This window comes from Diceros bicornis, unplaced genomic scaffold, assembly GCF_020826845.1.
Source record: "Diceros bicornis minor isolate mBicDic1 unplaced genomic scaffold, mDicBic1.mat.cur scaffold_55_ctg1, whole genome shotgun sequence".
Classification (NCBI taxonomy): Eukaryota; Metazoa; Chordata; class Mammalia; order Perissodactyla; family Rhinocerotidae; genus Diceros; species Diceros bicornis.
Window position 1 is genome coordinate 3,412,115 of NW_026691429.1, and position 13,037 is coordinate 3,425,151.

Consider the following 13,037-nt stretch of genomic DNA (forward strand, 5'->3'; position numbering starts at 1 on the left):
CTTTCCACTGGTCTTAGAACAGAGTCCCAAGTCACCCCTGATCTGGTCCTGCCTGTCCCCCATCGCCGGCGTGGCTCACACCCCTCCCCCTGTGTTGACTCGGCTCAGCCATCCCTCTTCTCAGTTCATGGACACACCAGGCTCTCTGCTTCAGGGGTGTCCTCATGCGGGTCCCTCTGTCTGAAACGCTCTCTTGAACACACTCCCACAACCTCACTCCAGTCTAACCCTCCAACTAGCTAAATCCTGTCCAAACTCTAGCTCTCAAGCTAAATATCAGTCCTTCTCAAGAGGGCTTCCCTGCCCCCTCAGGTTGAGTCCCCTTGTGCCAAACTCCCACATCACTCTCATCATGAACTGTCTAAAATCCAAATTCCCAAATACAAGATAAATTCCACGGAGGTGGGACAAGGTCTCTCTGGTTCTCCAGGTCCCCATGCATGTGGCCCAGGGCCTGGCTCATCAGATGAGGAACCATCCCAGTTTGTCTAGGACTGCCCTGGTTTGAATACTAAACGTCCTGTGTCCTGGAAAACCCCTCTGTCCTGAATAAACGAGGATGGTGGGTCACCATAGATTATAAACTCAAAGACTATCTATTGCATGAAAAGCACACATTCCCCTCAAGAACATCACAGGAAAGCTAGAATGAAAAAGCCACACACACATACACACACAATTAGTAGAGGCCAACAACTAAATACAAAATTACTTAACAAGATTCTCTGCAACGTGAATCACCAGACTGTTATTTCAGAAAAGTTTCAAGAAACAAAGTTAATTCCCTTTAGAAGGCAAGGTGGTGAGGACAGGTTTTTTAGAGACTAGTGCCCTGCCCTGCAATCTACAGTGTTGCTTAGTACTCCTCTAAATGATTTGAAATGTCATAAAGAAAAAAATGCTCAAAATAAATCTGGCTACTGGCAAATTCAATGTTAAATTTGTTATTAATACAAAGAAGTTCCAATCATCTTTTTCCCTGAACGCTCCTTTATTTCAAATTTTTGTGGAGGATTTATAGGACTTTAGAAGTCAAGTTGAATGGGTCTAAGGAATGTTGCTGAGTATCCCTGCTAATATTTAATGGGACGTCTTCTAATACTACATACACACGCAAAACATTTCTGTATTTATATTATATATAAATCTTGACTTTTGAGTATTATGCAATGCAAGTAAATCTATATTTTCTACTATAATACACATTTGCAGTTATTTACATTTGTTTTATGTGTTCTTATTTGCATATACCTGTACTTACTGAAATATTTACCACACAGAACCACACACAGCTTACCATCTTTCCTTTGAATATAATCCATGAAACATCAATAATTTTTCTTAAGATACCCTCACTCTCAGTGTCCATGTGGTGACAACCTGAGCCCAGGAAAGCCCACTAGCAGGTCTTCTGCACAGCGGAGGCTGCCGGAACATGTTGGTACCAGGTCGACAGGGTACTCACCTGGTCACACAGAAATCCATGGATCAGCGAGGACAGGTGGACTCTGAGCCTGCTTTCACCTCAAACTTGAGCTCCACGGATGCTTTTCGTGTCTGAGGGGGGAAAAAAAGCGCAAACAAGCTTTTGAGGCCTTTTATAGGGTGTTGGATGGAAAGACCACCTCATTCACTTTTCTTTTTTGTATTTACTGATTTAACTGTAACTGTTGGCTGAAACTGGATTTTCCCGATTCCTATCCAGTCACCTGCTCCCCAAGATGGGAGGAAACAGCTTCGTGCTGTGTGCACTTGTGTCGCTCAACTCACTTGGCTGGACAGAGACTTTTTGCTGACTCTGGACCCTTTAAACAAGCTTGTCCTTTAGGGACCCTGTAAGTGACTCACTGACTTATAAACATTTCCCACACTTCATTCAGGGCTCGGGAGATTTTCAGGCCCTGGAGCAGGTTTCCCACCCTCGGCACCATTGACATCTGGGGCCGGATGATTCTCTGTCAGGCCGTCCTGGGCCCCGGAGGATGCTGAGCAGCATCCCTGCCTCCCCCTCTAGATGCCAGGAGCGCCCACATTAGTAACAACCAAACACCGCCTCCAGCCTCCAAACGCGGGTAAGCCCCCTGGGGACAAAATCACACGGAGGACGGTGACGGGGACTCTGAGGAGGGGCCGGCGGCGCCCGGAGCCGGGAGGAACAGCAGCCTCGGGCGCCCTGAGCGAACAGCCCAGGGGAAACGGGGCTCCGGGGGGGACGGAGGGACGCCGGGCCGCGACGGGGCTGCCCGCGGCCCAGGCCCCTCCCTGGACCGCGACCGGAGCCGGGACCGCCCGCCGCTTACCGCGCGTCGCCCCTTCGGCCGAAGGTCCAGGGGAATCCCGTCCGCGCCGAGAAGACTGGACACACCGCGCACACCTCCCGCTCCATCCACGGCGCCACCCGCGCTTCCGCTTCCGGTCTCGGGCGGGCGTCTGGGAGGACGGAGGTTCGGGGAGGACGGACGATTGGGGGCTCCGGCCGCGGGGGGACGGGGCGGGGCGGGGCGGGGCCTCTCACCCCAGCCTCGGGGGAGGTGTCTAGTTTCTAGAGTTAATGTGAGACCGGTCCGCGGGCTGGGTCAGCACCAGGGACAGGGACCAGGTCTAGGGGCGGGGCTGTGGGTGGAAACCAGTTAAAGAGGCGGGGCTGTGGGCGGGGACCAGGCTGTGGGCGGAGCCCGGGACCTGGCGGGGAGAGACGGAAAGAGCCGAACTGTGGCCGCGAAATCGGAGAGAGACGAACCCGAACCGCTGAGCCGAGGAGCGGCTGAAGATAATGTCAGTTTTATTTCATCCCTTCCAATAAATCATTCCTTTTGTATCATTTCCTGCCAATATTGCATCAAGCAGGGCCTCCAGTGTGTGTTTCGTAGAAGCAATGATAATGAACGTTCTTCTCTTATCCTTGATTTCAACACTGCACCATAAAGTTTGACTCTGTAAATACTCTTTATGAGATTGACAGAGTTCCCTTCTATTCCTGATTTTGTAAGAGTTGTTTTTGTTGTTGCTGTTTATTTTTTAATACACAAATGGTGTTGAATTTAATTAAATGTCCTTTTCTGCAGTTATCGAGGTTATTATTTCTCCCTTTTCAGGGACTAGAGTACTGAATTACATGGCATGACCCAAGCTTAGTCATGATATGGCCTTCTTATAAAATATAGCTGGATTTGGAATGCTGATTTGATTTTTATTTAGGGTACATGAACTTAATTCAAGAAGGAGAGTGGCCTCTTATAATAGTCAATTACTAAATTGACTAAGGAAGCATTTCAACTCTGCAGTTCTCATCCAGAATATTTCCTCGGATGAAGAACGGACATAACAGAGAGGTAGAGAAAGTCTCTGTAAAGCATATACTCACCTGTCTCATTGGAAATCTCATTCTCTGGGCAGGGAGTGCAGTGAAAACAACAGAAAGCCTCTCTCTCCTGAGGGCTCTTCCTAAATCCAGGACTACACTTCTCCCTGCATAAGGAGCATGAAGTCTGGAGATAATCAGATACCTGTTGGTAACAGCTGTGACTTTTAACTAATTTTCTAATAACTAGAATGTTTTAGATTATTGGGCATTTAACAAATATATATATATATATATATATTTTCATTTTCTGAGGAAGATTCACCCTGAGCTAACATCTGTTGCCAATCTTCCTCTATTTTGTTTGTGGATTGCTTCACTCCTTTCCATGGCTGCATAATATTCCAATATATAGCTATGTCACATTTTGATTATTCATTCATCCATTGATAGACATCTAGGCTCTGTTTACCTTTTGGCTATTGGGAATAGTGCGTCTGTGAATGGTTTTTACATTTTTAAATGGTGAAAGAAAGTCAAAAGAAAAATAATATTCCATGACACATGAGAAGTATATGAAATTCAAATTTTGTTGTCCACAGATAAAGTTTTATTGGCACCCAGCCACATCCACTCACAACATCTATGGCTGCTTTCACATTATAACACTGGAGTTGCAACAGTGACCCTATGGCTTGCAAAGTTGAAAATATTTACTACCTGGCCCTTTACAGAAACAGTTCCTAAACCTTCGGCGAAGGAATCAGAAGGTTCATTATCAGTCATCTCCTTTGCAAGCTCTGCTTGGATGAAATATTAATGCTCTCTTGTTTCCTCTTATTATGTTCTCTCACATTTGCGGGCTGCAGACAAATTAAGAGAGAGCCTCATTGTAATATCCTGTAAAAATAATATATGTACATATTTGTATGCAGTGTATAGTAATAGTGATAGTAGCTGATAGATATTTACTGTGTACATCCTACTCTGCCAAATGCTTTCCGTGCATTGTTTCATTTAGTCCTCAAGATAACTGTGTGAAGTAGACAAATATTTTTTAGTAGACGAGAAAACTGAGGGTCAAAGAGACTGTCAATAGTTAAGGTCACATATTACATGGTTGGATCTGGAATGCGGATGTTATGGCTGAATTACGTCTCCCCAAATTGGTATGTTGCCGCCCTAACCCCCTGGGACCTTAGAATGTGACTGTATTTGGAGACAAGGCATTTAAAGTGGTGATTAAGGTAAAATGAGGTCATTAGGGTGGGTCCTAATCCAATATGAGTGGTGTCCTCATAAGAAGAGGAGATTAGGACACAGACATGCACAGAAGGGAGACCATATGAGGACACAGGGAGAAGGTGACCGTCTGTAAGCCAAGAAGAGAGGCCTCAGGAGAAACCAACCCCACTGACACCTTATCTCAGAATTCCAGACTCCAGCACGGTGAGACGATAAATGTCTGTTGTTTAAACCACGTAGACTGTCATATTTTGTTACAGCAGCCCTAGCAAACTAATCCTGTGAAACTCATGCTATCTGCCAGAAAAGCCAGTCCTCTAAGCTCACAGAATTTATTGTCCCTGATTTGGGCTGTACCCTTCAGACGTCCCTCTCCTTCTAGAACCTCTTCCTTCTCAGAGGCTTAGGCCTGGAGGCTCATGTTTTTTCTTCTCTAGATTCTTGCAGATCCACTTCCCTGAAATTCTGGCCCGTGGGCCCTGTGCTTGGGGAGCAAATGTGATGATGTATTATTTTCCTCTCCAAGCTTCTGCACTTTCACATCTTCCTCTGGTTCTACTTCTGGTAGTGTCTGAAGGTCTAGGGTGACAGTTCTTCTAGCTGTTCCTTCTGCCTTTGAGATAGAATGATAAGTAAGAGCATTCGTGGAACTGAGTTTCTGCAGTAATCTGCAGAGGGAGCGTGTGTGTCCAGCAGGGCTTGCAAACACCAGGAATCTGCTCCAAGGGGGTGGGAAAGCAAATTGTGACACATTCACAGAACAGCACACAATGTAGATTGAAAAGAGTGTGGCCGAGCTCTAATTATTGCTAAGGAAGGGGTTTCCAAGAAATATTTCTTATCAGTCAGTGTGCAATTAGGAAATAGAAACTGTACACATTTTTATTGTTTTATCTTGATTTTTAAGGAAGTATAGCTAGAGGTTGTATCTTAGCTTTCTAAGGTCAAATGTATTTATCTTTGTGAAATGAGATCAAGCCCCATATGAAAACAAATTTAAGAGACCGCGATTCTCTGGAGAAACTCAAAACTCATGTCTTTTGGTCCCTTTGTATAGCATAAAATAATTTTGTCCCTTTATATAGAATGGGCAATAAAATAACTTGGCAGAATGGTGGGCACTCTTTATTTTGGAGCCAATCTTATCAACTTTTGGAGGGATGATTCACATACAACACACGGCTTCATTTCACAATGTAAAATTTGCTGTGTTTTCACAACCTCTGTCACAATCAAGATAAAGAACATTTCCATCATCCCCCTCACTTTCCTCGAGGCTTTTTCTGATACATCCCTCCCTCTGCTTCACCCTAGGCCACCACTGATTTGTTCCTCCTCTCTCCCCTATATATGGTTTGCAACCTCTAAAATTTCCTATTGTTGGACTGTGTGATGGCTAACTTTATGTGTCAGTTTGGCTAGACTGTGGGGACTAGTTGTTTGGTCAAACACCAGTCTAGGTGTTGCCGTGAAGGTATCTTTCAGATGTGATTAACACTTAAATCAGTAGATTTTGAGAAAACCAGATGGCCCTCCATAATGTGGGTGGGCCTCATCCAGTCAGTTGAAGGACTTAAGAGCAAAGATTGAGGTTTCCCAGAGTGGAAGGAATTCTTCTTCCAGACAGTAATGTAGAAATATAGAAATTCTGCCTGAGTGTCCGGCCTTCAGACTCAAGACTAGAGCATCAACTCTCACCTGAGTCTCCAGCCTGCTGGCTTGTCCTACAGATTTTGGACTTGCCAACCCCCACAACTGCATGAGCCAATTCCTTAAGATCTCTCTCTCTCTCTCTCTTCTATTGGTTTTGTTTCTCTGGAGAACCCTGACTAGTACAGAAATATTCCAGCATTTACTCTTTTGTGTCTTTTATGTCAGATTTCTTTTCCTCAGCATAATGTCTTAGAGATTCATCCACATCATTGAGCAAGTCAGCGCTTCATAGTGTAGATATATCACCTATCAATGGACGTTTGGGTTCTTTCCAGTGTTCAGTGATTGTGAATAAAGCTGCTGTGAACATTTGTGTGTGAGTCATTCTGTGGAGGTATGTTTTTATTTCTCTTGGATAAATACCATATGATCCAGTAATCCAACTTCTGGGTACATATGCAAAGGAAATGAGAACAGGATATTGAAAAGATATCTGCACCCCCATGTTTATTGCATCATTATTCACAATAGCCAAGATGTGGGGACAACCTGTCTGTCAACAGAAGAATGGATAAGGCAGATGTGACATATATATGATGGAATATTATTCAGCCATGAGAAAGAAGGAAATCCTGCCATTTGTGACAATATGGATGGACCTTGAGGGCATTATGCTAAGTGAGATAAGTCAGACAGAGAAAGACAAGTACTATTTGACCTCACTTATAGGTGGAATCTAAGAAAAGCTGAACTTGTGAAAACAGAGAGTAGAATGGTGGTTTCCAGGTGCTGGGGTGTTGGTGCAATGGGGAGATGTTGTCCAAAGGGTACAAACTTGCAGTTATAAGATGAATAAGTTCTTGGGATCTCAAGCACAGCATAGTGATTATAGTCAACAACACCGTATTGTTTACTTTAATGTTGCAAAGAGACTAGATTTTAAATGTTCTCACCACAAAAAAGGATTGATAATCATGTGACATGATGGAGATGTTAACTGATGCTGCAGTGGTAATCATGTTACAATATGTAAATATATCAAATCAACCCGTTGTACATCTTAAACTTAAAAAAGTGTATGGATATATTTCCATTCTAGTTGGTAAATCACGACTTCAGTCTAGCTGCATATCTAGCCTTTACCATAAGATATCCCCCAATCCAGCTACTGATGAGTTAGTGGCTGGCACCAGGGGTGGCCCCTAGGATCTTGTCTGAGGCTCATAGCCAGTGTCTGTTCTGTATGGTCAGTGCCCTGCCCAGACCAGGAATCCTATACTTTGAATATCACCTGTGCAGAAAAATATTAACATAATTGGCCATTGGTTGGGGTCTGGGAACTTGGACCCTGCCATGAGGATTCTTGTGCACTGGGTTTATTGAGGGAGGACATTTAGCAGAGGAGGAGTGAGGGGAGCAGGTAGGACAGAGGGAGGAGCTGAGCAAGGAGGTGGTCTCAGTTGGAATCTAGCCTCAGCCTAATCCCCTGGGGAGCCCTGTAGCCTGAACAACACCACCGAATTGATCTCACCTTGGGGCGAGGGCTGGCTTTTTGTACTTCTGTGACCACCAGTTATTGGCTGTGGGCTGGGTCAGAGGGCTTGTGCAGCTGTTGGACTGGAAAGCAGTCCTCTGGGGAAGCGGAAGCTGTGAGCTGTGAGCAGGTGACACCCCCGGAAGCTGGGGGATGGGTGCACCAGCTGCTCAAGGGTGGCTGGACAGGGAGGCATCAACAGTGTCTGCTACAGGGGGCTTCAATTAGTTTAGGATGACTGGGGTTTTGGGGGAGTGGGGAGGCTAGAGGGGGAGACCAGTGTAAGATGAGGGAGGGTCTCGAGTGCCATATTAATGAGCATGGACTTCATCCTGAAGGTAATAGGGAGCCATGGGAGGGTTTAGAACACAGAAGGAGCATAGTCAAGGTGGGCAGGGCTTCCCTGGAGCCCCTCACACACAGTGTGAGGATGAGTGACATCTCTGGGGCTCCTCCAGGCTGACCTCTTCCGTCTTGAGTGTCCTTAGATTTCCCCTTTGCTGGGAAAGTCACAAGGGGTTAGGTTTCTGCAATCGCTTGACTAGAATGGTTCATTTCCTCCATCCCATCTTTCCCCTTTTTCTCCCCTTACGACTTCCCTCATCCTTGCAGGACCTCTGTGGTCCAGATATTATAGCCTTGGTCACCTCTTTTGGGTTTGAAGGGTGAATGGCATCTTGTGTGCTCAATCACTCACTAAGACCCCAGACCCCATCTGTGGTAGGTAGAATAATGTGGCTCCCCACCCCAAGTTGCCCACATCCTAATCCCTAGAATCTGTGAATATATGACCTTACACAGAAAAAGGGACTTTGCAGATGTGATTAAGTGAAGGATCTTGAGATGGGGAGATTTTTCTGGATTATCCAGGCGGGTCCAATGTAATCACAAGGGTCCTTTTAAGAGGGAGGCACAAGGGTCAGAGAGAGAGAATAAGAGGAGATGGAGGGGGAGAGAGAGAGAGAGAGAGATTGGGATCTATGTGTCTGTGTATCTATATATGTATCTATGTTTCTATGTATTTATGTATCTATATATGTATGTATGTATGTATGTACGTATGTATGTATGTATGTATGTGTGTATCTATCTATCTGTCTATCTATCGAGAGGGTGAGAGAAAGAGGAAAAGGTAGAAGAAGAAGAGAGAGAGAGAGATTTGAAGCGAGAGATTTGAGGAGGCTACACTGCTGGCTTTGAAGCTGGAGGAAGGGGTCTTGAGCCAAAGAATGCAGGTGGCCTCCAGAAGCTGGAAAAGGCGAGGAATGGATTCTCCTCTGGAGCTTCCAGAAGGAGCACAGACCAGCTGCCATCTTGATTTCGGCCTCATAAGACTCATGTGGGACTCTGACTTCCAGCCCTGTGACATAATAAATTTGTGTTGTGTCAAGCCTCTAAGTTTGTGGTGATTCATTATGGCAGCAGCAGAAGACTCATTCATCACCTCATCCCATTCCCATCCCCAGGAGGAATCTGGGCTTGATCAGAAAACCTTCCAATTCCTTAATCAACCTCCAAAAGTCAACTCTTCCTTCTGTCTCAGACTCCCCACCCACATCCTGATGTTACCCCAATTCTCTTCCTACTTCCCAAATTCCTCTCCATCTCCACAGCCCCTGTCCTAGACCAGACCACCACCACTCTTTTCTCTCTCTTGGATCAGCCTCACTTTCTCCCTGTCTCCCCACCCATGACCACATCCTGTGCAACACCCACTCTACACAGCACAAGTGTTGTAAAACACCAACCTGCCCATTACTCCCTTCCTGAACCTCCTTAAATTGTCCTGAGGATAAAGCCTCAACCCTTTCACCCACTTCAGAAGATACTGGATGAAATGATCTTTGGCGACCTCTTCAATTCAATTGTGGCTGGTACCATGCCTCCTATGAGTAGCTGTAGCCATTTGGCATAGTGGGATAATGATATTGACAACAGTGACTAATACACTTGAGCATTTAATCTGTCACGCAGGATTTTTTGATTTTATCACATGAAACCTCAAACCTTATGAAGTTATTATCGTCATTTTACTGATGGGGAAACGTTGCTTCTCAGTGTGTTAGTTATTTCTTGCTGTGTAACAAATTACTCCAAAACTTAACAACTTTAAACAACATGTTTTTATTTTCTTATACTGTATCAGGGTCAGGTATCTGGAGGTGGCCTAGCTCGGTGGTTCTAGATTGGGGTCTCTAATGAGGTGGCAGTCAAGCAGATGGCTGGAGATCTCAGTTCCTCCTCACAGGGGCTTCGCCACTGCGCTGCTTGAGTGTCATAACAGCATGGTGACTGGCTTCCCCTCAGTGAGTGATCCTGGAAAGAGAGAGCACGGAGGAAGCCACAATGACTCTTACAACCTCAGGTGTCTCAGATGTCACACAATGTCACATCCTCCTTTTCCTGTTCATTAGAAGCAAGTCACTAAATCCAGCTCACACTCAAGGAGAGAGGAATTAGGCTCCCCCTCTTGAACGCAGGAGTATCAAAGAATTTGTGGACATCTGTTAAAGCTACGCCATTGGTCTTTCTGCCTCTAGGGTCCACACTCCTGGATGCATTGAACAAGGATTATAGAAGAAAATGCTAGTCCCAGCATCCCCTCCCAGGTAGCAATGTTACCAGACATTACTGCATCCCTTCCACAACGATCCTTTGGGACAGGACCTATTGTTATTCCTATTCTCCAGATGAAGAAACTGAGGCCCAGAGAGGCAAGTCATCTCCCAAGGTCACTTTGGGAATATCTTGCAGAGTCAGCATTTGATCCCAGGTCTGTCTGACCTCAGACCCTATCACTGTGATAGCCAACGCTTGGAGATTTCCTGTGTGCCAGGCTCTGTTCCAGGCACATCACATATGACCGCTCCTCGGATGTTCATGTCAGCCACACGAAGTAGATCCTACCATTACTGGGCCCATCTTATGGGTGGGAATGTTGGGGCATAGAGAGATTGAGAAGTTGCCCAGGACAACACATGACTGGCAAGTGGTGGAAATGGGATTTGAACCCCCCAGCAAGCTGGTTCCAGAGTCTGCTTTTACCCTCCAGTGCTTCTCAAACACAACACAGCTCTGTTTATCCTCCTTCTTGGTGGAATTTGCTGCATTTTCATGCTGGCTCTTAACTGCAGCCTCACTGGGGCAGGGTCCCTTGATGAATCTGCTTCAGTGATCATAACTCCAAGATGGGTATCTTGCCTTGCACAGATCAAAAGGGAGAATGCAAAGACAAGTGGGGCTTTTCTTCCCAAGAACTTGGGGCTGGTCTTTCCATCTCACTTTTTAGCTTGTAGCAGATGCTCTTGGTGCCTGCCCACCCCCGTGACCCTCAACCCCTCAGGACACACTAGACTGACATCTGCCAGCCACTGCATTTTGTTATCAAGAGGGTTACACTCTGGAGCCTCAATCTGTGAGTGACAGGAGCTGGTGGATAAACACCCCAGTTCCTTCGCCCCTCAGTTGGGATAACTCTGAAGAGTGCTGTCTATGCTGCCTTCCAGAAGTGCCAGGGAGATTAAGATCCAGTTTCTCGCTATGTAACCTGCTTGATAACACACCCACTGTGGGCTCTTTCCCTTCCCTATCTCACGTCCCCCTCTAGCTAGTTGGAGTTTTTGGGTACCTCCTTGATGAACTACTCTTACCAGAATTCTTGTCTCAGCATCTGCTTCTGGGGGACCCCAACTAAGGCATTACTGGACCTCCATATGTATGAGATTGTGCATGTGTGTGTGTTGGGTTGGGGGGCTGGGAATGGGGTAAGAGTATTGTTGTGCATTGTGGTGATGATGGATATGATCAGATATAGTGGAGAGCTGAAGGCAGATGAAATGATTAAACTCTAGACTTTGGATTCAGAGGGTCCTGGATTCAAATCTCAGGTCCAAGTAATCTTGGACAAGTCACATCTCTTCTCCAAGCCTCAGTTTCCTTTTGTAATTTTTGGTAAAATAGGTGGGGGTGGGAATCCTTACTTTACAATGTTGACATGATGATGAAATTAAATTTTGTTGGCAATGTGTCTACACAGTGCCTGGTACATGATGGCTATGGTGGTTATTTTTATGGAGCAGGCTGGGAAGAGACCCTTGAGTTGGGGCTTGCCTCATTGGAGTCAAGTGGTGGAAGCCCATTTATCATTGGGTGCAATGGAGGAAGGTGATGAGAGATGGGAGGTAGATGTTGGTGGGGAAAGAAAAAAGAGAGCAGGAGGGAAGGAGAGAGAGATGGAGAGAGAGAACATGGTGACACAGCAGCCAGACCAATTTTTCTTCACGGTGATGAGAGGAGAAAATAAGGGGTTTGCCACCCTGTCCTCATTTAGTGGGAGCAACTCAGCAAAAAGGGTCATGATATTCTCACAGTGTTGAGCAATTCCAGCTCCACCCCTGCCCTCTTCCCACACTCTCTGTAATTGAAAACCCGGAGAACAGAGAAAAGTTTCCCCTCTTTGAGTGACAGAAACGCAGCACGATGTGGACCTTCAGCTTGCTCCTCTTCTGGGGTGAGTGTGAGGCTGAATGGGGCACTCGGGGAAGCCTGGGCTGGAAACAGGCTGTAGGAAAAAGGGAGGGCCATGGACCGTCCAGCCAAGAGGTCATAAATGTAGGTTGGACACTGCAAACACCTTTATTGGGGGACCTTCGACAAAAATCACTCTAGCTCAGGGAATTCCATCCGTCAGAGCAGAATTCCTTTATAGCCATTCACTTGACATGTGTTTCCTGAGTACCTACTATGTATCAGGAGCTGTTCTAGGCAGTGAGGATAGAGAAGTGAATAAACAGACGAGATTCCTACTCTCGTGGGGCTAACATCCTAGTGGGAGGGGGTGGGCAGAAAAGAATCTACTAACAGTAACAGCAACCACCCACTTACCATCGTTCTAAGTTCCTCAAATATAGAATGCATTCAACCTCCACAGAATTTCTCTGATATTGGGTCATCAATAGCTCCATTTTACAAAGGAGAAAACTGAGGCAAAAGAGATTACATATCTTGCCCAAGACAGTTTAGCTGGTAAGGGGTGGAGTCAGGGTTTAAAACCACGCAGTCTGGTCCAGAATCTGCATGCTTTATCGCTACACTATGCTACCACAAATAATAAACAAAAGCATTTCAGGTAATAGTAAGTGCTATGAAAGAAGTTGTTATAGAGTGTGACTGGGGGTTGTATTGAAGGTGGAAGTCAGGAAAGACATTTCTGAGGGGATGATATTTGTGCTAAGATCAGAACAATGAGATGGAGACTTTCTGTCTGTCCTCTTATTGCTTCTTCTTTAGGTGTCAGTTTATCTT

The 13,037-nt window shown here is 45.7% G+C and overlaps 1 protein-coding gene and 1 pseudogene across 2 annotated transcripts in view; one reads left to right on the plus strand and one right to left on the minus strand.

The window, feature by feature from the left end:
* Positions 1-13,037, plus strand: part of LOC131403122 (adhesion G protein-coupled receptor E1-like) — a 281,846-nt pseudogene that overhangs the window by 56,421 nt on the left and 212,388 nt on the right.
* The window catches only part of LOC131403166 (mucin-5AC-like), a 136,944-nt gene that overhangs the window by 3,294 nt on the left and 120,613 nt on the right, over positions 1-13,037 (minus strand). The gene's annotated exons all lie outside the window — the stretch shown is intronic.